Genomic DNA, 16,184 nt, shown 5'->3' with positions numbered 1-16,184 from the left:
GCTGGTTGTGGTATCGACAAGCATAGAGCACAATCCTCTTGGTATGTGCCCAAATTGTCAATTTTCTGCCTGTTGCAATATGGATACGTAGACGACTTGAGCAATTGGGAACGTGTTCGAACTACAACATAAGCGTTGCGTATGCGATATAGGAATGATCCAATTCATGACCAGTCGTCGATAAATAAGGTGCCACGTTCACGCCAGCTATACGTACTCCTAACAAGCTGCTTGAGCCAACCTTAACGCCATAGCGTTAAGGGCCCGGTGTCCCATAAAATCTGGTGTCGGAACCCGGCGTCGGACGTCGTTTAGACGAAAGGATTTTCAAACCAGCCATACCAAGGTCCTCCATTTGGCGCAAGAAGGCGACTGAATTCAATGCCTCAATCTGAAATACGCCGAAAAATCGTAACGTACGACATACACACAAACCGACAGACATGATAGTGACGGATGGCAATTTTACAATTCGAGAAAACATAACTAAGTTACGCGAAAACTCAAACAAACGCATTTCCCAGCGCTTCATCATTGATGGACCGCCAACGGAGTCCGCCATTTGCAGGCGCCGGCTCGTGAGTACCTCGGGGGCGGCGGAGTGGTGCGCCCAGTTCCTTGCAATGCCTCCAGATGGCGCTCGCCTACGCCACATCGGGCCGCACGCTGGAAGCCCCATTTCTTCCAGAAAGCCCCCCTTCGTGCCTAGCGTTCGCAGCCGACGTTTCCCGCTAAACATTACAGGTACATATGCTCCAGTTGCAGGGAAGTGTGAGAAGCAGTCGGAGATCTTTGAATGCTGTCTCGTGCCACTCTTGAAAGCGAAGCATAAGCGCTCGCTCCATATTTATAATAGATGTATTTGATGTATTACAGTGTATACGCGCCTTGCAAACATTCTCATCGCGAACGACAGCACTGAGCTATAAAAGCTGTTTGATTCGATATTACTGCTTCCCTTTCAGCTCAAGTCCACCAAAAGTGGGTGCACAAGCACGACATCATTAGGCTTAACATTCGCATCAGCATTGACTCAAACTTCATGTGCACGGAAAGCGTGGGAGGGTTGAATCTTGTGCATTTCAACTTTTAGGCATCTTTTGCCACACTTTGACGGCGATTAATTATATATACAAGCCAAGGCGCTGTCGCCATTTCGCGTCGTCAGTTTGCTAGCCGATCGCTTAGGCTTCGGTCGAACGATGGCCGGCGCACTGATTTTCTCGGTGCTGTTGACAAGAATGCCCGTCGCAGTGCGGCAACTCGCGCTCGTCGGTTGCGTCCTGTTCGGCCTGATATGATATTGTGCTTTCAATGACGCATTGTACTCAACATTCGGTCAATCGTGTTCGTGAGCGTCTTGTCGGTTTCGTATCGACTCAGTCTTACCGCGCCTTGAATGAGTACGTGAAGACACGCGCGTGCTGCCACCACCAGCATGTGAGGGCTGACCTTGCAACAAGATTTCGTCGTCAACGCGATGTTTTAAAGCGTTGCCCAAGTGTAACACAAGTGCTTTACGTTAATGTATTGGCCAGCCATCAATGAAGGGCGGCAACAACGTAGCCTCACGGCGCAGTCCATAAGAAAACCTAGTCGCTTTCTGTTTAAACGTTAACTTGCAGTCTTAAGCTACACATGTTTTCGGCACCGAGCTGACGCTGAAGAGCTGCCAGTGGAGTTTCAAGGCAGTACATGACACGAGCGTTTGTAGCGGCGTGCGTCCGAGCGCTTACTTCTTTTTTTTCTTTTACAGGGGACTTCCCGGCACGCGGGGTTGCGCACGACCCTTCAAAGACGTTTCGCGACCAATCCGCTAGGCCTGGGCGCATGCGCCGTCGCACCATGAAAAGGGCAGCTTTGCCTCAGGCGAGGAGGGAACAATTGGATTCCAGAGTAGGTAAGGAGGAGAAAGTGTTCCCGCTCACAAAACACGATGTTAACCTTCGAAATGTCACCGAAGTCGTGGCGCAGTGGTTAGGGCGCCGGCCTCGGCTTCGGGAGGTGGTGGGTTCGAATCCCACCACCGGCGGACACCCACCGCATAAAGGGTACAAGTGTCTCCCCTGCCCGGAGCATAGCTCCAATTCGTGGGATGTGCACTTGGGGGGCGCTGCTAACTCCGCTGCGTCATTCTTCAAACCAGCTAAAAGTGGCTAGAAGCATGACGGTCTGTGGTTGCTGATATAACTCATTCGGTCGTAGACCTGAGTGGTATGTCTGGCAATTCACGCATAAATTAAACCCCACAAAAAAATACCGGCGTTGCCGTAACAGTAGCGGAGGTTGCGGCAAAAAATCGCTACCGGTGCCTCTTCTTTTTTTTTTTACCCCCAAACGTGTCCTACTTTTAACCGTGCAGCTACGCTATATGTACACGATAACGAGAACAAGTGGTGATATTCTATATATAGCTTACAAGTCTATATATTGCGGACAAATGTCGGAATATATAAACATGGGGAGTATGTGGGTGCCGTGAAAAAAACCTTTCGTTGAAATCTTTTTGTACTTCAGATGCTTAGAAAAAAAAAAGTCCACTGCCAGCCAGTGTAGGAACATTGTAAGTTGATTAATGCCACCCTATATATCAGTGAAAAAAAATTCTATACAAAATGACTATACACTTTGGGCGTCCCATGCCGCAATCCATTCACTGTTTTCTTTAGCGGCTAATGTCAGTGATGACTGGCTAAGAACAAAGTCAAACGCTGAAACGATCGCTCGGTGTACATCCGGTGATGAAATGTAGCCTTTATTTACCAATTTCGCCTAGTTTCAATGATTGTCAGTCTACCGATCACAATATCAAACTGGACGCGATTCAACTTTGACCACTGGGTATCTATCTGCTGGTTGTGGTATCGACAAGCATAGAGCACAATCCTCTTGGTATGTGCCCAAATTGTCAATTTTCTGCCTGTTGCAATATGGATACGTAGACGACTTGAGCAATTGGGAACGTGTTCGAACTACAACATAAGCGTTGCGTATGCGATATAGGAATGATCCAATTCATGACCAGTCGTCGATAAATAAGGCGCCACGTTCACGCCAGCTATACGTACTCCTAACAAGCTGCTTGAGCCAACCTTAACGCCATAGCGTTAAGGGCCCGGTGTCCCATAAAATCTGGTGTCGGAACCCGGCGTCGGACGTCGTTTAGACGAAAGGATTTTCAAACCAGCCATACCAAGGTCCTCCATTTGGCGCAAGAAGGCGACTGAATTCAATGCCTCAATCTGAAATACGCCGAAAAATCGTAACGTACGACATACACACAAACCGACAGACATGATAGTGACGGATGGCAATTTTACAATTCGAGAAAACATAACTAAGTTACGCGAAAACTCAAACAAACGCATTTCCCAGCGCTTCATCATTGATGGACCGCCAACGGAGTCCGCCATTTGCAGGCGCCGGCTCGTGAGTACCTCGGGGGCGGCGGAGTGGTGCGCCCAGTTCCTTGCAATGCCTCCAGATGGCGCTCGCCTACGCCACATCGGGCCGCACGCTGGAAGCCCCATTTCTTCCAGAAAGCCCCCCTTCGTGCCTAGCGTTCGCAGCCGACGTTTCCCGCTAAACATTACAGGTAGATATGCTCCAGTTGCAGGGAAGTGTGAGAAGCAGTCGGAGATCTTTGAATGCTGTCTCGTGCCACTCTTGAAAGCGAAGCATAAGCGCGCGCTCCATATTTATAATAGATGTATTTGATGTATTACAGTGTATACGCGCCTTGCAAACATTCTCATCGCGAACGACAGCACTGAGCTATAAAAGCTGTTTGATTCGATATTACTGCTTCCCTTTCAGCTCAAGTCCACCAAAAGTGGGTGCACAAGCACGACATCATTAGGCTTAACATTCGCATCAGCATTGACTCAAACTTCATGTGCACGGAAAGCGTGGGAGGGTTGAATCTTGTGCATTTCAACTTTTAGGCATCTTTTGCCACACTTTGACGGCGATTAATTATATATACAAGCCAAGGCGCTGTCGCCATTTCGCGTCGTCAGTTTGCTAGCCGATCGCTTAGGCTTCGGTCGAACGATGGCCGGCGCACTGATTTTCTCGGTGCTGTTGACAAGAATGCCCGTCGCAGTGCGGCAACTCGCGCTCGTCGATTGCGTCCTGTTCGGCCTGATATGATATTGTGCTTTCAATGACGCATTGTACTCAACATTCGGTCAATCGTGTTCGTGAGCGTCTTGTCGGTTTCGTATCGACTCAGTCTTACCGCGCCTTGAATGAGTACGTGAAGACACGCGCGTGCTGCCACCACCAGCATGTGAGGGCTGACCTTGCAACAAGATTTCGTCGTCAACGCGATGTTTTAAAGCGTTGCCCAAGTGTAACACAAGTGCTTTACGTTAATGTATTGGCCAGCCATCAATGAAGGGCGGCAACAACGTAGCCTCACGGCGCAGTCCATAAGAAAACCTAGTCGCTTTCTGTTTAAACGTTAACTTGCAGTCTTAAGCTACACATGTTTTCGGCACCGAGCTGACGCTGAAGAGCTGCCAGTGGAGTTTCAAGGCAGTACATGACACGAGCGTTTGTAGCGGCGTGCGTCCGAGCGCTTACTTCTTTTTTTTTTCTTTTACAGGGGACTTGCCGGCACGCGGGGTTGCGCACGACCCTTCAAAGACGTTTCGCGACCAATCCGCTAGGCCTGGGCGCATGCGCCGTCGCACCATGAAAAGGGCAGCTTTGCCTCAGGCGAGGAGGGAACAATTGGATTCCAGAGTAGGTAAGGAGGAGAAAGTGTTCCCGCTCACAAAACACGATGTTAACCTTCGAAATGTCACCGAAGTCGTGGCGCAGTGGTTAGGGCGCCGGCCTCGGCTTCGGGAGGTGGTGGGTTCGAATCCCACCACCGGCGGACACCCACCGCATAAAGGGTACAAGTGTCTCCCCTGCCCGGAGCATAGCTCCAATTCGTGGGATGTGCACTTGGGGGGCGCTGCTAACTCCGCTGCGTCATTCTTCAAACCAGCTAAAAGTGGCTAGAAGCATGACGGTCTGTGGTTGCTGACATAACTCATTCGGTCGTAGACCTGAGTGGTATGTCTGGCAATTCACGCATAAATTAAACCCCACAAAAAAATACCGGCGTTGCCGTAACAGTAGCGGAGGTTGCGGCAAAAAATCGCTACCGGTGCCTCTTCTTTTTTTTTTTTTACCCCCAAACGTGTCCTACTTTTAACCGTGCAGCTACGCTATATGTACACGATAACGAGAACAAGTGGTGATATTCTATATATAGCTTACAAGTCTATATATTGCGGACAAATGTCGGAATATATAAACATGGGGAGTATGTGGGTGCCGTGAAAAAAACCTTTCGTTGAAATCTTTTTGTACTTCAGATGCTTAGAAAAAAAAAAGTCCACTGCCAGCCGGTGTAGGAACATTGTAAGTTGATTAATGCCACCCTATATATCAGTGAAAAAAAATTCTATACAAAATGACTATACACTTTGGGCGTCCCATGCCGCAATCCATTCACTGTTTTCTTTAGCGGCTAATGTCAGTGATGACTGGCTAAGAACAAAGTCAAACGCTGAAACGATCGCTCGGTGTACATCCGGTGATGAAATGTAGCCTTTATTTACCAATTTCGCCTAGTTTCAATGATTGTCAGTCTACCGATCACAATATCAAACTGGACGCGATTCAACTTTGACCACTGGGTATCTATCTGCTGGTTGTGGTATCGACAAGCATAGAGCACAATCCTCTTGGTATGTGCCCAAATTGTCAATTTTCTGCCTGTTGCAATATGGATACGTAGACGACTTGAGCAATTGGGAACGTGTTCGAACTACAACATAAGCGTTGCGTATGCGATATGGGAATGATCCAATTCATGACCAGTCGTCGATAAATAAGGTGCCACGTTCACGCCAGCTATACGTACTCCTAACAAGCTGCTTGAGCCAACCTTAACGCCATAGCGTTAAGGGCCCGGTGTCCCATAAAAACTGGTGTCGGAACCCGGCGTCGGACGTCGTTTAGACGAAAGGATTTTCAAACCAGCCATACCAAGGTCCTCCATTTGGCGCAAGAAGGCGACTGAATTCAATGCCTCAATCTGAAATACGCCGAAAAATCGTAACGTACGACATACACACAAACCGACAGACATGATAGTGACGGATGGCAATTTTACAATTCGAGAAAACATAACTAAGTTACGCGAAAACTCAAACAAACGCATTTCCCAGCGCTTCATCATTGATGGACCGCCAACGGAGTCCGCCATTTGCAGGCGCCGGCTCGTGAGTACCTCGGGGGCGGCGGAGTGGTGCGCCCAGTTCCTTGCCATGCCTCCAGATGGCGCTCGCCTACGCCACATCGGGCCGCACGCTGGAAGCCCCATTTCTTCCAGAAAGCCCCCCTTCGTGCCTAGCGTTCGCAGCCGACGTTTCCCGCTAAACATTACAGGTACATATGCTCCAGTTGCAGGGAAGTGTGAGAAGCAGTCGGAGATCTTTGAATGCTGTCTCGTGCCACTCTTGAAAGCGAAGCATAAGCGCGCGCTCCATATTTATAATAGATGTATTTGATGTATTACAGTGTATACGCGCCTTGCAAACATTCTCATCGCGAACGACAGCACTGAGCTATAAAAGCTGTTTGATTCGATATTACTGCTTCCCTTTCAGCTCAAGTCCACCAAAAGTGGGTGCACAAGCACGACATCATTAGGCTTAACATTCGCATCAGCATTGACTCAAACTTCATGTGCACGGAAAGCGTGGGAGGGTTGAATCTTGTGCATTTCAACTTTTAGGCATCTTTTGCCACACTTTGACGGCGATTAATTATATATACAAGCCAAGGCGCTGTCGCCATTTCGCGTCGTCAGTTTGCTAGCCGATCGCTTAGGCTTCGGTCGAACGATGGCCGGCGCACTGATTTTCTCGGTGCTGTTGACAAGAATGCCCGTCGCAGTGCGGCAACTCGCGCTCGTCGGTTGCGTCCTGTTCGGCCTGATATGATATTGTGCTTTCAATGACGCATTGTACTCAACATTCGGTCAATCGTGTTCGTGAGCGTCTTGTCGGTTTCGTATCGACTCAGTCTTACCGCGCCTTGAATGAGTACGTGAAGACACGCGCGTGCTGCCACCACCAGCATGTGAGGGCTGACCTTGCAACAAGATTTCGTCGTCAACGCGATGTTTTAAAGCGTTGCCCAAGTGTAACACAAGTGCTTTACGTTAATGTATTGGCCAGCCATCAATGAAGGGCGGCAACAACGTAGCCTCACGGCGCAGTCCATAAGAAAACCTAGTCGCTTTCTGTTTAAACGTTAACTTGCAGTCTTAAGCTACACATGTTTTCGGCACCGAGCTGACGCTGAAGAGCTGCCAGTGGAGTTTCAAGGCAGTACATGACACGAGCGTTTGTAGCGGCGTGCGTCCGAGCGCTTACTTCTTTTTTTTTTCTTTTACAGGGGACTTCCCGGCACGCGGGGTTGCGCACGACCCTTCAAAGACGTTTCGCGACCAATCCGCTAGGCCTGGGCGCATGCGCCGTCGCACCATGAAAAGGGCAGCTTTGCCTCAGGCGAGGAGGGAACAATTGGATTCCAGAGTAGGTAAGGAGGAGAAAGTGTTCCCGCTCACAAAACACGATGTTAACCTTCGAAATGTCACCGAAGTCGTGGCGCAGTGGTTAGGGCGCCGGCCTCGGCTTCGGGAGGTGGTGGGTTCGAATCCCACCACCGGCGGACACCAACCGCATAAAGGGTACAAGTGTCTCCCCTGCCCGGAGCATAGCTCCAATTCGTGGGATGTGCACTTGGGGGGCGCTGCTAACTCCGCTGCGTCATTCTTCAAACCAGCTAAAAGTGGCTAGAAGCATGACGGTCTGTGGTTGCTGACATAACTCATTCGGTCGTAGACCTGAGTGGTATGTCTGGCAATTCACGCATAAATTAAACCCCACAAAAAAATACCGGCGTTGCCGTAACAGTAGCGGAGGTTGCGGCAAAAAATCGCTACCGGTGCCTCTTCTTTTTTTTTTTACCCCCAAACGTGTCCTACTTTTAACCGTGCAGCTACGCTATATGTACACGATAACGAGAACAAGTGGTGATATTCTATATATAGCTTACAAGTCTATATATTGCGGACAAATGTCGGAATATATAAACATGGGGAGTATGTGGGTGCCGTGAAAAAAACCTTTCGTTGAAATCTTTTTGTACTTCAGATGCTTAGAAAAAAAAAGTCCACTGCCAGCCGGTGTAGGAACATTGTAAGTTGATTAATGCCACCCTATATATCAGTGAAAAAAAATTCTATACAAAATGACTATACACTTTGGGCGTCCCATGCCGCAATCCATTCACTGTTTTCTTTAGCGGCTAATGTCAGTGATGACTGGCTAAGAACAAAGTCAAACGCTGAAACGATCGCTCGGTGTACATCCGGTGATGAAATGTAGCCTTTATTTACCAATTTCGCCTAGTTTCAATGATTGTCAGTCTACCGATCACAATATCAAACTGGACGCGATTCAACTTTGACCACTGGGTATCTCTCTGCTGGTTGTGGTATCGACAAGCATAGAGCACAATCCTCTTGGTATGTGCCCAAATTGTCAATTTTCTGCCTGTTGCAATATGGATACGTAGACGACTTGAGCAATTGGGAACGTGTTCGAACTACAACATAAGCGTTGCGTATGCGATATAGGAATGATCCAATTCATGACCAGTCGTCGATAAATAAGGTGCCACGTTCACGCCAGCTATACGTACTCCTAACAAGCTGCTTGAGCCAACCTTAACGCCATAGCGTTAAGGGCCCGGTGTCCCATAAAATCTGGTGTCGGAACCCGGCGTCGGACGTCGTTTAGACGAAAGGATTTTCAAACCAGCCATACCAAGGTCCTCCATTTGGCGCAAGAAGGCGACTGAATTCAATGCCTCAATCTGAAATACGCCGAAAAATCGTAACGTACGACATACACACAAACCGACAGACATGATAGTGACGGATGGCAATTTTACAATTCGAGAAAACATAACTAAGTTACGCGAAAACTCAAACAAACGCATTTCCCAGCGCTTCATCATTGATGGACCGCCAACGGAGTCCGCCATTTGCAGGCGCCGGCTCGTGAGTACCTCGGGGGCGGCGGAGTGGTGCGCCCAGTTCCTTGCAATGCCTCCAGATGGCGCTCGCCTACGCCACATCGGGCCGCACGCTGGAAGCCCCATTTCTTCCAGAAAGCCCCCCTTCGTGCCTAGCGTTCGCAGCCGACGTTTCCCGCTAAACATTACAGGTACATATGCTCCAGTTGCAGGGAAGTGTGAAAAGCAGTCGGAGATCTTTGAATGCTGTCTCGTGCCACTCTTGAAAGCGAAGCATAAGCGCGCGCTCCATATTTATAATAGATGTATTTGATGTATTACAGTGTATACGCGCCTTGCAAACATTCTCATCGCGAACGACAGCACTGAGCTATAAAAGCTGTTTGATTCGATATTACTGCTTCCCTTTCAGCTCAAGTCCACCAAAAGTGGGTGCACAAGCACGACATCATTAGGCTTAACATTCGCATCAGCATTGACTCAAACTTCATGTGCACGGAAAGCGTGGGAGGGTTGAATCTTGTGCATTTCAACTTTTAGGCATCTTTTGCCACACTTTGACGGCGATTAATTATATATACAAGCCAAGGCGCTGTCGCCATTTCGCGTCGTCAGTTTGCTAGCCGATCGCTTAGGCTTCGGTCGAACGATGGCCGGCGCACTGATTTTCTCGGTGCTGTTGACAAGAATGCCCGTCGCAGTGCGGCAACTCGCGCTCGTCGGTTGCGTCCTGTTCGGCCTGATATGATATTGTGCTTTCAATGACGCATTGTACTCAACATTCGGTCAATCGTGTTCGTGAGCGTCTTGTCGGTTTCGTATCGACTCAGTCTTACCGCGCCTTGAATGAGTACGTGAAGACACGCGCGTGCTGCCACCACCAGCATGTGAGGGCTGACCTTGCAACAAGATTTCGTCGTCAACGCGATGTTTTAAAGCGTTGCCCAAGTGTAACACAAGTGCTTTACGTTAATGTATTGGCCAGCCATCAATCAAGGGCGGCAACAACGTAGCCTCACGGCGCAGTCCATAAGAAAACCTAGTCGCTTTCTGTTTAAACGTTAACTTGCAGTCTTAAGCTACACATGTTTTCGGCACCGAGCTGACGCTGAAGAGCTGCCAGTGGAGTTTCAAGGCAGTACATGACACGAGCGTTTGTAGCGGCGTGCGTCCGAGCGCTTACTTCTTTTTTTTTCTTTTACAGGGGACTTCCCGGCACGCGGGGTTGCGCACGACCCTTCAAAGACGTTTCGCGACCAATCCGCTAGGCCTGGGCGCATGCGCCGTCGCACCATGAAAAGGGCAGCTTTGCCTCAGGCGAGGAGGGAACAATTGGATTCCAGAGTAGGTAAGGAGGAGAAAGTGTTCCCGCTCACAAAACACGATGTTAACCTTCGAAATGTCACCGAAGTCGTGGCGCAGTGGTTAGGGCGCCGGCCTCGGCTTCGGGAGGTGGTGGGTTCGAATCCCACCACCGGCGGACACCCACCGCATAAAGGGTACAAGTGTCTCCCCTGCCCGGAGCATAGCTCCAATTCGTGGGATGTGCACTTGGGGGGCGCTGCTAACTCCGCTGCGTCATTCTTCAAACCAGCTAAAAGTGGCTAGAAGCATGACGGTCTGTGGTTGCTGACATAACTCATTCGGTCGTAGACCTGAGTGGTATGTCTGGCAATTCACGCATAAATTAAACCCCACAAAAAAATACCGGCGTTGCCGTAACAGTAGCGGAGGTTGCGGCAAAAAATCGCTACCGGTGCCTCTTCTTTTTTTTTTTACCCCCAAACGTGTCCTACTTTTAACCGTGCAGCTACGCTATATGTACACGATAACGAGAACAAGTGGTGATATTCTATATATAGCTTACAAGTCTATATATTGCGGACAAATGTCGGAATATATAAACATGGGGAGTATGTGGGTGCCGTGAAAAAAACCTTTCGTTGAAATCTTTTTGTACTTCAGATGCTTAGAAAAAAAAAAGTCCACTGCCAGCCGGTGTAGGAACATTGTAAGTTGATTAATGCCACCCTATATATCAGTGAAAAAAAATTCTATACAAAATGACTATACACTTTGGGCGTCCCATGCCGCAATCCATTCACTGTTTTCTTTAGCGGCTAATGTCAGTGATGACTGGCTAAGAACAAAGTCAAACGCTGAAACGATCGCTCGGTGTACATCCGGTGATGAAATGTAGCCTTTATTTACCAATTTCGCCTAGTTTCAATGATTGTCAGTCTACCGATCACAATATCAAACTGGACGCGATTCAACTTTGACCACTGGGTATCTATCTGCTGGTTGTGGTATCGACAAGCATAGAGCACAATCCTCTTGGTATGTGCCCAAATTGTCAATTTTCTGCCTGTTGCAATATGGATACGTAGACGACTTGAGCAATTGGGAACGTGTTCGAACTACAACATAAGCGTTGCGTATGCGATATAGGAATGATCCAATTCATGACCAGTCGTCGATAAATAAGGTGCCACGTTCACGCCAGCTATACGTACTCCTAACAAGCTGCTTGAGCCAACCTTAACGCCATAGCGTTAAGGGCCCGGTGTCCCATAAAATCTGGTGTCGGAACCCGGCGTCGGACGTCGTTTAGACGAAAGGATTTTCAAACCAGCCATACCAAGGTCCTCCATTTGGCGCAAGAAGGCGACTGAATTCAATGCCTCAATCTGAAATACGCCGAAAAATCGTAACGTACGACATACACACAAACCGACAGACATGATAGTGACGGATGGCAATTTTACAATTCGAGAAAACATAACTAAGTTACGCGAAAACTCAAACAAACGCATTTCCCAGCGCTTCATCATTGATGGACCGCCAACGGAGTCCGCCATTTGCAGGCGCCGGCTCGTGAGTACCTCGGGGGCGGCGGAGTGGTGCGCCCAGTTCCTTGCAATGCCTCCAGATGGCGCTCGCCTACGCCACATCGGGCCGCACGCTGGAAGCCCCATTTCTTCCAGAAAGCCCCCCTTCGTGCCTAGCGTTCGCAGCCGACGTTTCCCGCTAAACATTACAGGTACATATGCTCCAGTTGCAGGGAAGTGTGAGAAGCAGTCGGAGATCTTTGAATGCTGTCTCGTGCCACTCTTGAAAGCGAAGCATAAGCGCGCGCTCCATATTTATAATAGATGTATTTGATGTATTACAGTGTATACGCGCCTTGCAAACATTCTCATCGCGAACGACAGCACTGAGCTATAAAAGCTGTTTGATTCGATATTACTGCTTCCCTTTCAGCTCAAGTCCACCAAAAGTGGGTGCACAAGCACGACATCATTAGGCTTAACATTCGCATCAGCATTGACTCAAACTTCATGTGCACGGAAAGCGTGGGAGGGTTGAATCTTGTGCATTTCAACTTTTAGGCATCTTTTGCCACACTTTGACGGCGATTAATTATATATACAAGCCAAGGCGCTGTCGCCATTTCGCGTCGTCAGTTTGCTAGCCGATCGCTTAGGCTTCGGTCGAACGATGGCCGGCGCACTGATTTTCTCGGTGCTGTTGACAAGAATGCCCGTCGCAGTGCGGCAACTCGCGCTCGTCGGTTGCGTCCTGTTCGGCCTGATATGATATTGTGCTTTCAATGACGCATTGTACTCAACATTCGGTCAATCGTGTTCGTGAGCGTCTTGTCGGTTTCGTATCGACTCAGTCTTACCGCGCCTTGAATGAGTACGTGAAGACACGCGCGTGCTGCCACCACCAGCATGTGAGGGCTGACCTTGCAACAAGATTTCGTCGTCAACGCGATGTTTTAAAGCGTTGCCCAAGTGTAACACAAGTGCTTTACGTTAATGTATTGGCCAGCCATCAATGAAGGGCGGCAACAACGTAGCCTCACGGCGCAGTCCATAAGAAAACCTAGTCGCTTTCTGTTTAAACGTTAACTTGCAGTCTTAAGCTACACATGTTTTCGGCACCGAGCTGACGCTGAAGAGCTGCCAGTGGAGTTTCAAGGCAGTACATGACACGAGCGTTTGTAGCGGCGTGCGTCCGAGCGCTTACTTCTTTTTTTTTTCTTTTACAGGGGACTTCCCGGCACGCGGGGTTGCGCACGACCCTTCAAAGACGTTTCGCGACCAATCCGCTAGGCCTGGGCGCATGCGCCGTCGCACCATGAAAAGGGCAGCTTTGCCTCAGGCGAGGAGGGAACAATTGGATTCCAGAGTAGGTAAGGAGGAGAAAGTGTTCCCGCTCACAAAACACGATGTTAACCTTCGAAATGTCACCGAAGTCGTGGCGCAGTGGTTAGGGCGCCGGCCTCGGCTTCGGGAGGTGGTGGGTTCGAATCCCACCACCGGCGGACACCCACCGCATAAAGGGTACAAGTGTCTCCCCTGCCCGGAGCATAGCTCCAATTCGTGGGATGTGCACTTGGGGGGCGCTGCTAACTCCGCTGCGTCATTCTTCAAACCAGCTAAAAGTGGCTAGAAGCATGACGGTCTGTGGTTGCTGACATAACTCATTCGGTCGTAGACCTGAGTGGTATGTCTGGCAATTCACGCATAAATTAAACCCCACAAAAAAATACCGGCGTTGCCGTAACAGTAGCGGAGGTTGCGGCAAAAAATCGCTACCGGTGCCCCTTCTTTTTTTTTTTACCCCCAAACGTGTCCTACTTTTAACCGTGCAGCTACGCTATATGTACACGATAACGAGAACAAGTGGTGATATTCTATATATAGCTTACAAGTCTATATATTGCGGACAAATGTCGGAATATATAAACATGGGGAGTATGTGGGTGCCGTGAAAAAAACCTTTCGTTGAAATCTTTTTGTACTTCAGATGCTTAGAAAAAAAAAAGTCCACTGCCAGCCGGTGTAGGAACATTGTAAGTTGATTAATGCCACCCTATATATCAGTGAAAAAAAATTCTATACAAAATGACTATACACTTTGGGCGTCCCATGCCGCAATCCATTCACTGTTTTCTTTAGCGGCTAATGTCAGTGATGACTGGCTAAGAACAAAGTCAAACGCTGAAACGATCGCTCGGTGTACATCCGGTGATGAAATGTAGCCTTTATTTACCAATTTCGCCTAGTTTCAATGATTGTCAGTCTACCGATCACAATATCAAACTGGACGCGATTCAACTTTGACCACTGGGTATCTATCTGCTGGTTGTGGTATCGACAAGCATAGAGCACAATCCTCTTGGTATGTGCCCAAATTGTCAATTTTCTGCCTGTTGCAATATGGATACGTAGACGACTTGAGCAATTGGGAACGTGTTCGAACTACAACATAAGCGTTGCGTATGCGATATAGGAATGATCCAATTCATGACCAGTCGTCGATAAATAAGGTGCCACGTTCACGCCAGCTATACGTACTCCTAACAAGCTGCTTGAGCCAACCTTAACGCCATAGCGTTAAGGGCCCGGTGTCCCATAAAATCTGGTGTCGGAACCCGGCGTCGGACGTCGTTTAGACGAAAGGATTTTCAAACCAGCCATACCAAGGTCCTCCATTTGGCGCAAGAAGGCGACTGAATTCAATGCCTCAATCTGAAATACGCCGAAAAATCGTAACGTACGACATACACACAAACCGACAGACATGATAGTGACGGATGGCAATTTTACAATTCGAGAAAACATAACTAAGTTACGCGAAAACTCAAACAAACGCATTTCCCAGCGCTTCATCATTGATGGACCGCCAACGGAGTCCGCCATTTGCAGGCGCCGGCTCGTGAGTACCTCGGGGGCGGCGGAGTGGTGCGCCCAGTTCCTTGCATTGCCTCCTGATGGCGCTCGCCTACGCCACATCGGGCCGCACGCTGGAAGCCCCATTTCTTCCAGAAAGCCCCCCTTCGTGCCTAGCGTTCGCAGCCGACGTTTCCCGCTAAACATTACAGGTACATATGCTCCAGTTGCAGGGAAGTGTGAGAAGCAGTCGGAGATCTTTGAATGCTGTCTCGTGCCACTCTTGAAAGCGAAGCATAAGCGCGCGCTCCATATTTATAATAGATGTATTTGATGTATTACAGTGTATACGCGCCTTGCAAACATTCTCATCGCGAACGACAGCACTGAGCTATAAAAGCTGTTTGATTCGATATTACTGCTTTCCTTTCAGCTCAAGTCCACCAAAAGTGGGTGCACAAGCACGACATCATTAGGCTTAACATTCGCATCAGCATTGACTCAAACTTCATGTGCACGGAAAGCGTGGGAGGGTTGAATCTTGTGCATTTCAACTTTTAGGCATCTTTTGCCACACTTTGACGGCGATTAATTATATATACAAGCCAAGGCGCTGTCGCCATTTCGCGTCGTCAGTTTGCTAGCCGATCGCTTAGGCTTCGGTCGAACGATGGCCGGCGCACTGATTTTCTCGGTGCTGTTGACAAGAATGCCCGTCGCAGTGCGGCAACTCGCGCTCGTCGGTTGCGTCCTGTTCGGCCTGATATGATATTGTGCTTTCAATGACGCATTGTACTCAACATTCGGTCAATCGTGTTCGTGAGCGTCTTGTCGGTTTCGTATCGACTCAGTCTTACCGCGCCTTGAATGAGTACGTGAAGACACGCGCGTGCTGCCACCACCAGCATGTGAGGGCTGACCTTGCAACAAGATTTCGTCGTCAACGCGATGTTTTAAAGCGTTGCCCAAGTGTAACACAAGTGCTTTACGTTAATGTATTGGCCAGCCATCAATGAAGGGCGGCAACAACGTAGCCTCACGGCGCAGTCCATAAGAAAACCTAGTCGCTTTCTGTTTAAACGTTAACTTGCAGTCTTAAGCTACACATGTTTTCGGCACCGAGCTGACGCTGAAGAGCTGCCAGTGGAGTTTCAAGGCAGTACATGACACGAGCGTTTGTAGCGGCGTGCGTCCGAGCGCTTACTTCTTTTTTTTTCTTTTACAGGGGACTTCCCGGCACGCGGGGTTGCGCACGACCCTTCAAAGACGTTTCGCGACCAATCCGCTAGGCCTGGGCGCATGCGCCGTCGCACCATGAAAAGGGCAGCTTTGCCTCAGGCGAGGAGGGAACAATTGGATTCCAGAGTAGGTAAGGAGGAGAAAGTGTTC

The sequence above is a fragment of the Dermacentor albipictus genome, chromosome 1 (assembly GCF_038994185.2).
Source record: "Dermacentor albipictus isolate Rhodes 1998 colony chromosome 1, USDA_Dalb.pri_finalv2, whole genome shotgun sequence".
NCBI classification, from domain to species: domain Eukaryota; kingdom Metazoa; phylum Arthropoda; class Arachnida; order Ixodida; family Ixodidae; genus Dermacentor; species Dermacentor albipictus.
This window is presented reverse-complemented; position numbering follows the sequence as displayed.